Source organism: Manis javanica, chromosome 12, assembly GCF_040802235.1.
Source record: "Manis javanica isolate MJ-LG chromosome 12, MJ_LKY, whole genome shotgun sequence".
In the NCBI taxonomy this organism is placed as follows: domain Eukaryota; kingdom Metazoa; phylum Chordata; class Mammalia; order Pholidota; family Manidae; genus Manis; species Manis javanica.
The window spans coordinates 25,176,456-25,192,704 of NC_133167.1; the positions used below are offsets into that span (position 1 = coordinate 25,176,456).

Consider the following 16,249-nt stretch of genomic DNA (forward strand, 5'->3'; position numbering starts at 1 on the left):
AAGTGTTAGGGAGCAATTAAATGAGACTAGCCACATTTATATTGAAGAAAAATGTGTGTATTTGCCATTTTTTGAGGGGAAAAATCTTAAGTCAAGTTGTAAGCAGAGTTCAGTAATGTGAGAAGAGATATTTTTGATCTCTACCCTCTACCCCCCTCTACTCTTCATCTTAACATTCCTTCCTTTTTCCTTCCATCCCCAGAAAAGTACAAAAGTATATTTTATCATATATAGGCTAATGGAAAAAAAGCCTGGTTTCCACTAGTATGATCCAACTCTACATAATCTAGTATTCTGTATTTTTTCTGTTGCTCTAATTTTAAGAGAAGCTCCTTGCTTCTGAAGAACTGACTGAACTTGGCCTAATCCCACTTCCATGGCCTGAGGCATTCAAAGTCCTCCCTACACTTTTTGAAAATTCCTGTTACATCTTTACAGGTCTTCTTCTGGTTCAGTTTCCTCTCTGCTATCCCAACTCCACTATAAGTCAGTGACACAATAAAAATATGTTAGAAATATAGAAACTTTACTAAAGATTTGAGTCACAGAAGAGATAACCAAGTTCATCTGTGTCTTGCTAGCTTCTGTATGAACTGACTTCTTTTGAAGCACAGTCAAGGCCTAGGGGCTTCCTACTTCCCAATAATCATATTGTCAATGTCTGTGATTCTTTTTTCCATGCCCAGCCTCCTGGGAAGAGTAGTATATCCCATCCTTCTCTTCTGCTTGAATACCATGTAGAATCATTGTAGAAAATAATGTTTGGTAAATTGTTGAATATGCTTGTAATGGTCATCTTGGGCATATTATACCAAAATACCATAGACTGGGTGGCTTAAACAACATACATTTGTTTTGTCATGGTTATGGAGGCTAGAAATCCTATATCAGGGTGCCAGCATGGTCACGTTCCGGGGAGAGTCCTTTCCTGGCTTGCAGACGTCCACCTTCTTGCCGCATGCTCACGTGGCCTTTCCTCAGTGTATATGCATGGAATGAGATTGATTTCTTTCTCTTCATCTTCTTAACAGCTCACAAATCCAATTGGATCAGAACTCCAACCTTATGGCTTCATTTACCCTATTTACCTCCTAAAAGCCCTAACTTCAGTTTATAGTCACATTTCAGGTTAGAGCTTCAACATATGAATTTGGGCAGAGGGTACCTAATTCAGTCCACAGCAAAAGTATTCTCCACCCAATTACAATACCATTTAGGCCTTAAGAGGTACATGCTGAAATTTTTACAGCCAGTCAGTTTGAGATCACATGGCAGGTATTCAAAGATCCAACTTTAGGATTTCTCATATGGTTATTAGGGTTAAAAGAGAAGAAGAGCATCAGAAACTGCAGAAGAGTGAAAATAATTAAAAATAATCATAGAATTAAAGGGGGAAGACAATATCCCGACTAATATCCCCTATCAGATATACATCCTAGATATCAAGGTTTAGAAGGGGAGGTCAACAGTAGACTGAATTTTGTCTGATGAGCCTTTTTTATTGATTCACTTCCTCCTTTTAAAAGCTCGAGTTGTAAATCTTGTATGTCTCATTTTAGCAAGAAGGCCTCAATTAATTTGGTATAAGGAACTTGAAAAGAAGTGATTCAGAAAAGGAATCAAGGAAGTTTCTGGGTACCACACAGTGATCCAATTACAGATTGAATTGGTCTATTACAAATATTAGGAGGCATGGTAACTGCTCTATTACAGCTCCTAGGTTTTCTTTTGCAACATCCTGCTTCAGTCTTCCACTGTGTGAGTTCCCATTACCAAGCTACAGGTTTTATTGACTCATTACAGGGGTTAGTCAGGTATGGAATAGGTTAGGAATTGCTGTAATATCCCATCATGTTCCTGTTCTGTCCCATTATCTGAACCAGCCTAGGGCAATGTGCTGGATATAATGCTGTTCTCCAGTGCAAGAAGAGACAGCCTAATTCAGAGAATTTTAGTAACTCACTGGAGGAATATTCTAGAAATCAAGGCACACATACAAACAAATGAAGAGGTCTCAGCTGCTACACACTTGCTGTCTCCAAATGCTAGGGTACAGTTCTAGTATTCAAGTGCTGGGAGGGTGGTAAGGAGACTCTTGCCACAGTGAGCATTTTGAAGGATACTTTTCATTGACATCAACCTGTAGATTTTATCTCACAGTTTGGGGAGAAGAAGTCTTTTTTTTCTTGGTAAGTGTTGTCAAGGACCTGGCACCAGACCTTTTAATTCCATGGGGGATTAAGCCAGGCCACATGGTAAGGTGCATAGTCCTTGCGACTCAACCTCTCAGGCTGCTTTCCTGGCACCTGGTTGAATATTCCTTCATGATAACTTTACCCCGACTCTGTCTCCCTTCAATGCAAAGTCTTAATATGCATTAGAAGCCCAGGGAACTGTGAGAATCTAGGGGAAAGGCAGCAGGCAATCCTCTTCAGTTGTAAGGGTACAATCTCTTCTACAATCCCTAAGGATTTATTAGTTTTCACATCTTGAATTACTAAACAAAAAAAGGTAGTGTCATGTGGACTCACATGGTGTCTTTTAAGTGAATTAGTGTTCTTTTGATTATATAGGGTATAGCCAAATCCCTCAAGTGAAATATAGAACATTAACTGAAGTTATATATTTTTTTACATTAAAAAAATAACACAACTACTCTTAAAAATTAGCAGCTTGTTTTATGTATACTGGATATTATGATAACTAAATGATTAAATTCATTTTAGCACTATTCACAGTAGTAATTAAATGCTTGTTTGGAATTTGTTTCTCAATTAACTATTTCCCCCATAGATGGTTAAGTCCTTGAAGGAAAGGATCTAGTGGTTGTAGAAATGAATGAGTCTGTGGTTTTCCTAACCATGGTGATTTGGTGACTGTGTTTTAGCCTCTTTTATCATCCTTCTGCTACTACTGCTTAATGCAGTTAGTGTCAGCTGCTACTTTTACTTCTCTACAGCTGGAGCTTTAGCATGTCTGAGCATACTCACAGGATCTAGGGTGGGGTCCATCAGGAAGGGGCACACTCATATTTCATAGGGCCTCTTGATATCTTTCTTGATACCCAAATAGTTATGACATTGGAGGAAGCCATATAAGTATAAATGGAAGATGACTAAACTGGAAGCCAAAGGCATCTTATTTTACTAAACTATCTCAGGATGTTATTTAATTCTCTGAACTTCTGTTTCCTCCTTGAAAATAAGTGAAATAAAAATGCTTATTATACTTGGGTGTTTTTGAATCTGAAGTGGAAAATAGCTATGGCTATGCCTGGCATATAGTACAAATTGAATTCATGTTGAATATGTTCTCCACATGCAGTTGTCAGATTCAGTTTAGATGGATGAGATAACAAGTGGTCTTCCAACGGACCCAAAGAGCAAGTTCTCCACCTGGGCCACTTACTGCTTAGCTCAAACACACACAGATCCAGTGCACTGTCATAACGTTTCTGCCTTAGCCTATTACAGCAGTTTATAACATCACGAATGCTTAAATCATCTTGCAGAAGTCTTAAAAGAACGGGAAAAATGTGAATAAATTAATCTGTAATATGTGGGTGCTATGAATTACATAATCTTAGGATGGGAAGGGCTTTAGAATCCCCTAACTTTGTGCTCAGACTATCTTTCTTGATACAGAAAACAAAGAAATCACCCCAAGATTTACCAGGCCACGGTATGGAGGTTTGACAAAGAGAACTGAGAATCTGTCTTCCTTATGCTTCCCCAGGTATAGCCAGAGAGGCAACTATATGGTCAGAAGCCAGAAGGATACAACTGTAGAAATCACAGGAATAGCCATGATGTTTAAAAGAAAATACTGGCCTTTTAAACATCATTAAGACACACCATCTTATCTTCCTCAATTAAAAAATAACAGATAAGGGAGGTTCTGAAATTATCTAATTTGACCATTTTCTCTTCTACAATCCCTAAGGATTTATTAGTTTTCACATCTTGAATTTCTAAACAAAAAAAGGTAGTGTCATGTGGACTCACATGGTGTCTTCTAAGTGAATTAGTGTTCTTTTGATTATATAGGGTATAGCCAAATCCCTCAAAATATGTTCATATCCCTAGGATTCAAGTATTTTTAAAAGAGATTTCTTTTTCATGAAACATTGCCATAGACCATTAAATTTTCCAGACATTTTCAGTTATGGAATATGCACTCCACATTCATTTGCACTAGACGCCCAATTGCTTAAGTTCTGCTAATACAATGCCTTCATTTGAAATCCTTTGTTGTTTTTTTTCTCCACTGCTCTTCCTACTAATTGTTGTTTAGCCTTTATTAAGGAGATTGAAAATCTGCCCACCACTTTCTTCTTCATCTGGCTTGATGACTGTTCTTTGAATAATAGTAATTAACATCTGTGCAGCATGATTTTTATTCACAGGATTCTGATGCATTAATTAGTGTCATAACATCCCTAAGAGGTAAATAATTATACTTATCACACTTTTTACACAGGAAAAACTGAGACCCAGCTGGGTTAACATATGCCTACGCTCATGGGGAACAGGTGAGAGATGGACCAGGACCTGGTACACAATGGCTTCTCTATGCCTGGCATCTGTGAGCAGTCTGCCTGCCTCTGTGCTGGTAGCATCACACTCCTGAGTCCCCTGCATGGCTTAAAGCCTTATTTCGATTCTTAGAGTGGGGACCTTAAGTAGAATCACATAAGGAGGGAAATATTCTGGGAAGTCAAACTAGAAAATAAGCACGGGAACTCTAGGGGAAACATGAAGTTGCCCTATGAAGATGTGAAATGCTCATAGGCACTGTGATGTTATCCAATATCCCTCCTCCTGTTATCATCATTTTACCTAATGCTGTGGTGAGCATTACTCTTCCCCAAGACTTCTACCTTAGGCTGTGGAGCTAAGGAGAAAGAAGTCAGTTATACAATTCTATATCAAAGCTCAAACCATAATGGATTTTAATACAAATAATATGCTCTAGTCTTTTTTTAACCCTTTTTAAAATTGAAGTATAGTTGATATACAATATTGGATACAAATAGTATTAAAAATAGAATGGTTCAAAATTATTTGGCTTCTAATTTATGAGTTAAAAGCTTCTTATATGATACATAATGTTTGAGCAGGATCCCATTAATAACAATGTCCATATCTCTTTGGTCAAGCCTAATTTTTGATAAGCCTCATGTATTGGTAAGACTTAAGGGGTTGCCATTTTGTGTGTGCACATGCTCGAATATTTGCTCAGTTATCAGAGACATAATTTCTTAAAAACATTCCATTTTTTATTACTTTGTAGCTTATTTTTTAATATTCTGTTATTTTATATGAAAAAATAAAATGAAAATCATATATTAGTCTTCTCTAAATTTTTTTCCAGAAAGCAAGAATGGTTCATTTCAAAAAATGGAAATGTTTTTAGAAAGACCTGAAATAATTAACTAACCTCTCTAGTTGCTTTGATAGAGCCACAAAGTTAGGAGCAATTAAATGCCCCTGACTCTTCACTCCCTTCTGTTCTCTCTGAAATAAAGCAGAAATGAGAACCCACAACTGATTAGCTCCCTCTAATCAGATCTGTTGGTCTATCTTGGTCTGGGTTTAATTTGGAAGAGAAGCACATATTCATTGTGCAGATCTGACTTAACCCTAGACTCCAAATTAAAAAATAGGCACTATTGCTACTTTGGATAAGAATATCTTCAGATGTAATATTGAGTTGTGTGATTTCTAAATCTACACTTAGTCCATTTGGTCATGCAGCAATCCAGTGAGCTGGGTTAAATACCCTTCTGCCCTACCTTGTCTCAAAATAAACCTAGGAATGACCTGGAGAGGAAAAGCATGACACTCTTTGGGAAACAACTAGTGAAGGAAACTCATCAACTATATTTAAAAGTACCCAGCATTGTTAATTCTATTTCTAAAATACAAACTGCCACTGCCACCATGTTTTCATTCTCAGTGCAACAGTTTAAACCTGGTCTTTTTTCTCCTCTATGTATTCTCCCTCTTATTCAAATGAATGAATTGAACTAGTACTTATTTAGAAAGAGAATCTTCTAGAATACAATGGATCATGTCATTTACCCCCCTGTGTAAACCTCAGTTGCTCCTGAGGGTCCAAAGTAGATTCAAAACTCCATTGATGGAGTATAGAACTATCACCATGTGGTTTCTATATGTTTTGAATGTCCAATTGAAACCTTGGGACTCATTCAGACTTACTGTATTATTATGATTTTATTTGGTTGAAAAGTCATTTTGTGCCTTAATGTCATGATACTCTCATAAGACTGTCCATCTCCTCTTTGCTAAATGAAATCTTACTCTTCAAGCTGCTTCATCAAAATTATTTTAGGAACATATTTCTTACTATTCCCCTACAAACAACAGTTAGTTATTCCAACCCTTGCATTTCAGCTGTGCTTAAAACAAACCTCTCTTCACACAAATCACAATGTGCTGTAATTATATTAAGGGAACAAATGATTTCTTTTGCTTCTTCACTTGCAAGGCACGTAATAAGGGTCCAATGACTGTTTACTGAACTATCATTTAATCTTTTCTATGTCATTCTCCCTCTGTAAATAATAGTATTGAAATAAGTTTTATTAATGTCCTGTGTGTTATTAGATACATTTTTAAACTGGGTCCCCACTGTATCATCTGAAAAAAAACTGTGAAAATTGAAATTATTCATTTCAAAAGGATATTATGTAGATCAGTTAGTAGACTCACAGCATTCAGAAAATGTAGGACATGTTGTTTAAGTGTTAAGTCCTGTAGCCTAAGATCAGCAGTAGGGCTTCCTAAATGTCAGGAGTAAAGTTTGAGAACTTCCTGCCACAGAAAATCTGTAAGAATATGTAAGCGAGGTGTGAAGTTTCCTTTTAAGTAATTTTGCTTCTGAAACTTCACATTGTTGGCTGGAAGTTGAGTTTATAAGAATAGGATTAAGGGGGAAGTAGAATGTTCAGCATTATGTAGTTGGATGTGTGACTGTGTATTTATAGGTATATATATGTGAGTATCATGTGTGTATAAGTATATATAGTATAGATGTACAAAATCATTATGCACATATATCTAAAATATTTCATACATGCACACACACACATTGAGAGAGAGAGAGAAGAGTTAGTTTTCCTGATGAAGCCACTGAGGTTAAGGAAGGCTCTTTGCATCATACTTGTAATTTATGAGCAAAGAAAGTTTGTGTCCTCTCCTTTCAAGCCTATCTTCATGGTTTCAGTCAGTTCATTGGTTCTCAGTGAATTCCTCATTTACTGATTTTGTGAATTATTGGTGAAACAGATAAGGGTGCATATAACTTAAATTTCTGTAAAGCTTGGAGACCTGTAAAGTTATTTTATATACCTTTGAGATAGAGCTCTGTTTTCTGACATTCCCAGGTCCAATGATGGTTGGTTAGTTGAAAAAAAAAGTGATTATGTGGAGGAAGATGAAAATAATACATGCTTACCTTTATTTTTATTTAAGTGGTTATAAAGTTCACAGTAATTTGTCCATATTTTGATATTGCATCAAGGTTTTTTCCTTGATTCTGCATTCCCTGCTTTGAATCCCATCTTCTTGCCTAATCCACATAAAAAATTCATCATATGTAATTCCTAGATTCAGTTTCATTAAAGAGGAACAAGAACTTAAAGATGCTTGTGAAGCCAGCAGAGTATAAATTTCTTTGATAGACTTTATGATTTCTTGCTCAAATGTTTAGTTTGTTTTTGCTATACCTGAATTAATAAAGAAGTTTGGTAGACTGGCATTTATAGAGTCTTTCCAAAGCATCCAACTTAGTTTTCAAAGAAGTAACTCTGTTTTTACATGCATATTGCCATTAATTTATATCATGGTTGATTTAAGTAGTTATGGCACCTAAGTCCATATTCTGTATGTTCTTGTCCAGAACTTTTCATTCACTAAATAAATACATTTTTCTTCAATGCTTATTAGTAACACACATTGCTTTGTTTCCATAACAATATGTGTTTCTTATATTGCCTGTGACATTTGCTGTAAACATTAATTTAATATTGGTAATATTCTCACAGGTGTCAGGTCCTAGGCCACAAAGGACGCCTAGACTCTCTCCTACTCTTTGCATTATAGACTAATGAATCGACAAAAAATGCTATGAAGCAGATAAAAACTATCAAGGAAGTAGAGTTGAGTATGTAGCTACTAAATGTACTGTGCTAATTCATGTGTGTGTAACCATGGGAGAGAAAGGTCCAAATCAATGAGCATTTGTGAAAAATACTTTGATCTCTGATCTAATTCATCTGCCTGGTTTCATTTGGCTCTAACTTCTGGATGAAGGGTATCTCCACCCATTCCACTCTTTAGTCCCCTCCTGCCTGACAAACACTGCTGTAAACATTTTTAGAAAGACTTAAATGCTTCCTAGTAATGCATTCTGCCAGATGACTGCTTTCTTGTCCATAATCTGATGGCTCTTGTCGTTATTGTATAGCATTTTATTACTAGGAAGATCAATTAAAAATTAGTTTGTTTCAAATATTAATACATTTTAAAATCATAAGGTAGTAAGGAAAAAGGAGCATGGAATAGTGATGTTTCTTGCCTGGACTTTCAAATAAATAAACAAACAAAAAGAGGTCATGTTCATTAGTGTTTGGTGTTACTATGGTGTTAGATTGTTCATAGCGACACTTGTTGATGATGATCCTTGAAAGAAAAGAAGCATCATCAATCTTCTCTGCCAAATGCTTGCATTTCTTTGCAGAATGACTGCTTTCCTTCTTAAGAACAAGCAGTTGGATAGGTCTGTAGATTTTGTTCTACACTGTGGTTGCTTTGTCTTCACAATAGACTAAGATAATTGATGTTTCACTTTAAAATAAATCATACTCCATAGTGGGTGTAACAACTTGTTTGGAATACCCAAATATAGTGTTTTTAATAAGATGTTACATTCATAGATGAAGTTAGGGAAACTGCAGAAATATATGCATTAAATATGAGTCATTTCTCTGATTAAATAAAAAAAAATGTCTCGGCGTTGTACATGCAAGGAAAGTGTTGTAGCCATGACTTGTGATAAACATGAAGCCATAACTCTGGATCCAGGTCTGTGATGCCTCTGTTGTCAACAAAACTTCCAGTTTCAGTCCCAGGTGTTGTCATTCCTTTGCCAGGAACCAATGAGCTGAAGTGGCCCATTGCCTCAGCTGGCAGTTGTAAGAGGTAAAAATTCCTGACAAAGCTCCAATCAGATAAGGAGCAATCTACCCAGCTAGTGATTCCAGGTCACCGTGAGAGGAAACACAGGATATTGCTGTTGTCTAGAATTGAAACTGATTTATGATGATTAACATGTCAAACCATTTGAAGCTTTGAAGTTTACTGTAGGTATCAGAAAGAGCTAAAGTGTTATTATTAAATGCTTGCAAAGCATTTTCAAAAACATAGCTGGCCTCTTCTTGACAAATAATGTTTTATATGGCAGATCGAGACATTCGTTTCTTGCAGGTGTGTGAGATCCAGGGGCTGCATGAAGCTTTATTAAATAATTAAAGCTGCAGACCCACCCCGGCATAGAAAGCACTAGCCCTAAGCAAAATTGCAAAGGAATGAAGCTTATGTTTGGGCTTTACAATTTCTTTCTCTGTGGTCCTTTCCTTGCACTCCTCTTGGGGCCCAACAAATCAATGGTGAAATGGAAAGATCACTGAGCTTGGAGTTAAAGGAGTCAAGTTTGCACCTGGCCACTCAAAAATAACAACTAGGCCTATCCTCACAAGACATTTGTAAGAAAAATAGTAAACCCTTAGTCACTCAAATGTTGTTTTAAGTAATTTTATACACTAGCTCTTTTAAGTCTTAAAACCACCCATGGTGTAGGTGCTTTTATTATCCCTGTTTTATAGAAGAGGAAACTGAGACACAGTGTGGATCAATAACTTACCTGCGTTTACACAGCAGGTAACAGCAGGAACTGGCAGACGGATTCAGACAGTCTTGCTTTAGAGCCGTGACTCTAAAGCAAGTGCTCTTTGAGTGAGATAAAAGAAAACATATGAAAATACTTAATGTGCTATTATCACTTGTGGCAGAGATTATGAAATGCCCGCCTAATTGCCACTCAACTTTTCCTCCTTAGAATGGCTTCTAATTTTATTTGGGGATTTGCTGTGCCCAGTTAAAAGACAACATTTCCCAGTCACTGAGAATAAAGAAATGTTAGCAGACATTAGGTAGAAAGTCCTGCCAAACGTCCTGTGGGGAGAGGACAGACAGTAGGCATGTGTTGTTTCCACCCATCACCCTTCCTTCCCACTTCCTTCCTGAATATGATTTGCTGGAGCTTCAGCTGCCATCTTGCACCACAAAGAAGCCTTGGGGATGTAATATCTGCTGAGGCTGGGACTTCAGAAAGAAACTTTGATAACAAATAGAGCTGCCACCCCCACCACAGTTGCTTTACCTTGGAAAAAAAAATTTTTAATGCAGAGAAATTAATTCTTCCCTTGTTATAGCTACTTATTTCTAGTCTCTTACTAGCAGCTGTTAAGAATTGAATCCATTTTTTAAAATTTTAGATCAATAGAGAGTTGTTTTGGTTCTAAACACATCCATTTTTCCAGCTAACCATGGTGAAGAGGGTGTGATAGGAAGGAACTCATAAGGAATATTATACATGATTCTGCTACTCAAGGAGCTTATGCTCTTACTGTGGAAATAAACACATGAAGCAGCGTTGAAATGCTTAATGGTGTTTTGCAGATTTCGTGTAATCTCAATATTTGGAGAAGAGGGCAACTCATAATGGCTGGAGCAGTCAGGGAAGGATTCTCGTAGATGGTGGGGCTTGAGTTCAGCTTTGGAGGGTGGAGAATTTGATCAAAAAGGTCAGGAAGACAGGTCAACTGTTCCAGAAAAGGTGAGAGATACTAGTATAACTGTAGGAATGTATTCATGGGACGATAGAGAGTATTGTGATTAGAACAGTGCTAAACAAAATAATATATGTGAAAGCTCCTAGCACTGTGTCTGGCACACATTTTTCTTTTGTATCATATTTGGCTTAGAATATTTCAATAGCCATTTAATTTATGTCCTAGATTCTAACTCCTCCCTGCCAAAGTGATTTTCTGTATTGCTCCTAAAATACTTTTTTCCTGATGTACAAATCAAAATCAAGTCACACTTCTCTCATGGTAAGAATTATTCATTAAATTTCTGTTGGGTACAGGAAATAGTCCAAGGTCATTGTTTTGGTTTTGTAAGAAGGCCTGTTTATCTCGGCAAATCTCTCTTCTCCCCATCCACTTCTAATAAAAAGTGAAATACTTGTAGTTCAACAACGTGCAATGTTGTTTTCATAAATGTATGCCTTGAACATACTGCAGCTTCTCTCTGGAATGTCCTTGTCCCTGTCTACCAAGTAAACACCTTTGTCTTTTAATTCCCTGTTCAGATATCACCCCTTTGCTCCAACTCAGATAAAGCTAACCTGTCCTTTCTGTGTTTGTATAATATGTATGTTTAATTGAAAATAAGTTAAATTTTTTTAAGTTTTGAGGTTTTAATAAGAAATGTATACAATATAGTACAAATAAGCCAAGGGGAAAATATATTCAAAAGACAAGTAACAAATTAGAATAAAATAAAATACAGCCACATGCAAGGTATTTCATTTTAGAGTAATACAATAGCTAACATTGGTTACAACGATGGTTATAAACTTCTCCATAGCCAGAGAAAGAAAGAGATTTTTGAGATTCAGCATATCCATGAGATACATATTTTAAAAAGCTAAATGCTTAAAAATATAACTTTCCTTCATTTTGAAAGAAATTTCTCTTCAGGGTCTTCCTAAATAATCTATTGGCTGATATACTGATACATATTTTCTTTTTCTTTTTTTTTTTTGTAAAGGTATCATTGAAGTACACTCTTACGAAGGTTTCTCATGAGCAACATTATGGTTACTACATTCACCCATATTATCAAGTCCCCCCCACATACCCTATTGTAGTCACTGTCCATCAGCACAGTAAGATGCTATAGAGTCACTACTTGCCTGCTCATGCCCCACCCACCCCACCACTACATTCTGTGTGCTAATCATAATACCCCTTAATCCCCTTCTCTCTCCCTTCCTGCCGGCCCTCCACACACCCTTTCTCTTTGGTAACAGCTAGTCCCTTCTTGGAGTCTATGAGTCTACTGCTATTTTGTTCCTTCAGTTTTGCTTTGTTGTTACATTTCGCAAATGAGTGAAATCATTTTCTTGCCTTTCTCTGCCTGGCTTATTTCACTGAGCATAATATTCTCTAGTTCCATCCATGTTGTTGCAAATGGTAGGATTTGTTTTCTTCTTATGGCTGAATAATATTCCATTGTGTATATGTACCACATCTTCTTTACCCATTCATTTATTTATGGACACTTAGGTTGCTTCTGTGTCTTGGCTATTATAAACAGTGCTGCAATAAACATAGGGGTGCATATGTCTTTTTGAATCTGTGACCTTGTTTTCTTTGGGTAAATTCCTAGGAGTGAAATTCCTGGGTCAAATGGTATTTCTATTTTTAGTTTTTTGAGGAACTTCCATATTGCTTTCCACAATGGTTGAAATAACACATATTTTCAATTGTATTGAAGATTGCTATTCAGTAAGAATGCATTAGTACAGCCATACTGGTTATTAAAATACTGAAATACTTCCCTACTGATTGGTAATTAGCCACTGCCTTAAATGCCTTTTCTCTACCCTTTCTGCCCTGAATCCTCCCTCATAAGTCTATGTTTATCCTCACCATCCAGCAACCAGGGATAAAGTCTGGTATAGCAGAGGTGCTTCAAGATCTGCTCAAGACACTGGAGGGGTACCTCCTGGTGGGGCAGTATCCATGCCTCAGGTTGATAAATGTGCTGCCTCTCATCTAATTAAAACAATACAGCTCCTGAGACTTCTATACTCCATTCCCTATATTACATACCCACTTGGATTTCTCACAGTTGCCTCAATGTTAACATGTCATAAGTCAAGTTTTAAAAGAGTTGAATCACTGAATAGATACAATATTGAGTTTTTATATTCTCCCTGAATTTCCCCCATCCAAACTGATGGTCTAATGCCAAAGCACTATTTAATAAAAGGAAATCTAGGAGACCAGAGAATGTGTCCTTTTGGACAAACAGAATAACTACTCCTACTGGCAATGTTCCAAATAAAATTATTTATTGCAGTCAAAATTGTAATGAGAATTAGGAACAGGATGCTGCAGGCTTTAATTCTTGGTGACACTTGAAAGACAGCTGTTTTGTTCTGCTAAGAGCAGATCCACAGTCTTTGACAATGTGCCAGATTTGGGAGAGAAATGGAAATTTTCAGTGAAACTGGGGGAGCCAATCAGAAGAGTTGTCTGTAAAGATGGCCATCTCAACACAGGGATTTCAGTATATTTTTCCCCAGAAAATAGTTCTGAGGCCATGCCAAATATGGCAGAATGGACACAGAGCCCATTTATACACCAGAAACCATGGTCAGTTTATGTCACCATGGGAAAATAGTAAAGCATATAAATGAATCTCTTGGTGGTCATTTTTTCTTAATTTTAAATCAACTTTATAGAGAGTTCATTTACAGGCAGTTAAAGGAACTCATTTTAAGAAGATAGTTTAAGTTTTAATGAATATGATCATCCATAGAATCCATCCCCAGTCAAGTTATAGAATATTTTCATCATCCCAACAAGTTCCTTTATCCCCTTTTCCAGTCAGTATCCTACCCCAACCACCACTCTAAGCCCCAGGCAACCACTTACATGCTTTTTATCATTATAGGTGGTCTTAGTCACAAATTTTACATTATGGCATTATTAAATAATTACCTTTTTGGTGTCTGTTGCATTCACTCAGCATAAAGTTTATGACAATGATTCATGCTGTAGTTTTTGTTTTCCCTTTGGTGAGTAGTAGTCCATTGTGTAAGTGTCATAATATGTTTATTGATTCAACTGTTTATGAGCATTAGGGTTGTTTCTAGCTTTTTAAAAAAACACTATTAAGAGCAATGCTGCTATGGACATTTGTTCATAAACTTTTAAAATTTTTTATTTTGAGATTAATAAACCTTTGGGTGAGCACATTTTGTATTTGTGTTTGGACTTCATTTTAACTGAAAAAAAAATCTTATACATACAGAAGCATTGTGATAGTACAGGGAGAACCCACTTGTTCTCCATGCTAACTCCCCTAATGTTAATATCTTACATAACCACAATAAAACTAGCAACACTAAGAATTTAGTATTGGTACAACAGTACTAACTAATCTACAGACTTTGAAGTTCCCCAGAATTTCCATTGATGTCCTTTCTGTGTCCCAGGACTCAGTCCATGACACTGCATCTCACTTATTTATCCTTAGTCTCCTTCAACCTATGACAACTTCTCAGTATTCCCTTCTCTTTTATGACCTTGACGATTTTGGCAGATATTTTGTAGAATGTCTCTCAGTTGGATTCATTTGATGTGTTCGGATGAGGACACTCAGAGTATAAATTTTGAGAAAGAAAATCACAGGGGAGATGTACCCTTCTTAGTATATTGTATCAGAGTTAAGTCTGGATACCAGTATGTCTATGACCAGTGCTATGAATCTTGATTACTTGGTAAAGGGGGTGCCTGCCAGATTTCTCCACTTTAATAAAGTCACTCTTATTCCCTTCATGTGCCCTGTGTCATTTATGTATGTGTTTCTCTGTGTGTATTAAATATATGTATATGTCTTAAAATACATATATAATATATATTATAAAATAAAATAGGTTCATACAGGTATTCCCAATTCAAACCCGCTGCCATGGCATTCATTCTAACATGCCCCATTTACGTATCTGTAACTTTACATTACTGAGTAATGGTCTCTGACACTGAGAAACCTGGCTGTCATCATTTACAATTTATGTGTATTTTTTGGTCAGTGCTAGCACACATATAAAGTGGTTTCAGAATTGCTTGCATGTATCCCTCTGAGAAACAGATTTACTAATTAGAGTATTTTGTACATTTTTTGGTCTTTATCCTTAGAGTATCAAATCAAAACACTATTACCAAGTTACTTTAGTCAGCTTCTTCCTTTCCCCAACATGAGCACTAATCTCAGCTTTACTACTCCCTAGCTCTGTGGCATTGGAAAAAATATCTGACCTCTTTGCTTTAGTTTCATCATCTGTAAGACAGTGTATAATAGTAAGGACCTTCCTGACTGTAGGGGCCTGGCACACAGTAAACACTAAGTAAGTATTTGCTACTGTTACCACCCATAGTCATTATCAAGGCATAAGTTGACTTACAATTATTATACATATAATTTTTGCATTATAATTTATTTTTGTCTTTGTCCTCTTCAGGTGGTGAACTTTCTGAGAAGAGGAATTGAGTCTTTATTTCATTTCTTCATGCAGCTCTCTTGCATGATAAGTTCTCAGAAGATGTTTGCTGATATTATAAAGTAGTAAGTGCATGCTACATATTAATAAAATCAAACAAAATGAAATAGAAAATGAATGTTAGTGTGCTAACAAATGTTAATAGTTCAGTATTATCTTTTCCTACTCACAAGTTTGTGTTCTGACATACGTCCTCTTGAGAAAGTACCTGTATGCATATACCTTCTTCTAGAATCTTACAGATTAATGTCTAAAATTCTGTGTTATCTCTCCCTTTGGGTTAACAATTCTTTTGAGCTACTTTGGAGGGAAAATCCAATGTGATATATCATAAGAGCTCATCAGATCTCCCTTATCTTTCTATTTCAAAAGAAAAGACTTGACCTAGATGGCACAAAAGGAAGAGAAAGTCAGGAGATGAGAAGGTAAGAATAAGAAATTGCAATTATTCCAAAATAAGGACAACTGTTTAGCAAGGATCAAAATGTAAACATTAAGTCATAATTTCTCTTTAGAGAGCAGATAAAGTATCTTTTATAATAGCAAAATTTATTTTTTCTTGTAATAATCTGTTTGGTTGCTGTTTTCCCTTTAATTCCCAGAAGTACAGTTGACTCTTAAATAGCACATGTTTGAACTGCATGGGTCCACTTATACGTGGCTTTTTTCAGTAATATATTGAAAAATTGTTTGGAGATTTGTAATAATTTCCTTTTGTCTAGCTTATTTTAAGAATACAGTTTGTATCTTATTGGTAAAGCTACTGTTCAACAGTAGGCTATTAATTAAGTTTTTAGGAGTCAAAAGT

The 16,249-nt window shown here is 36.2% G+C and overlaps 1 long non-coding RNA gene across 1 annotated transcript in view; it reads left to right on the plus strand.

Moving 5' to 3' along the window:
• LOC140844954 (uncharacterized) overlaps positions 1–15,867 on the plus strand; it is a 47,299-nt gene extending 31,432 nt beyond the window's left edge. Inside the window, exons 2-3 of the long non-coding RNA XR_012123538.1 lie at positions 15,403–15,506; positions 15,814–15,867. This is a non-coding gene — a long non-coding RNA (uncharacterized lncRNA). The remainder of the gene's footprint in view (positions 1–15,402; positions 15,507–15,813) is intronic.
• The last annotated feature ends 382 nt before the right edge of the window (positions 15,868–16,249 follow it).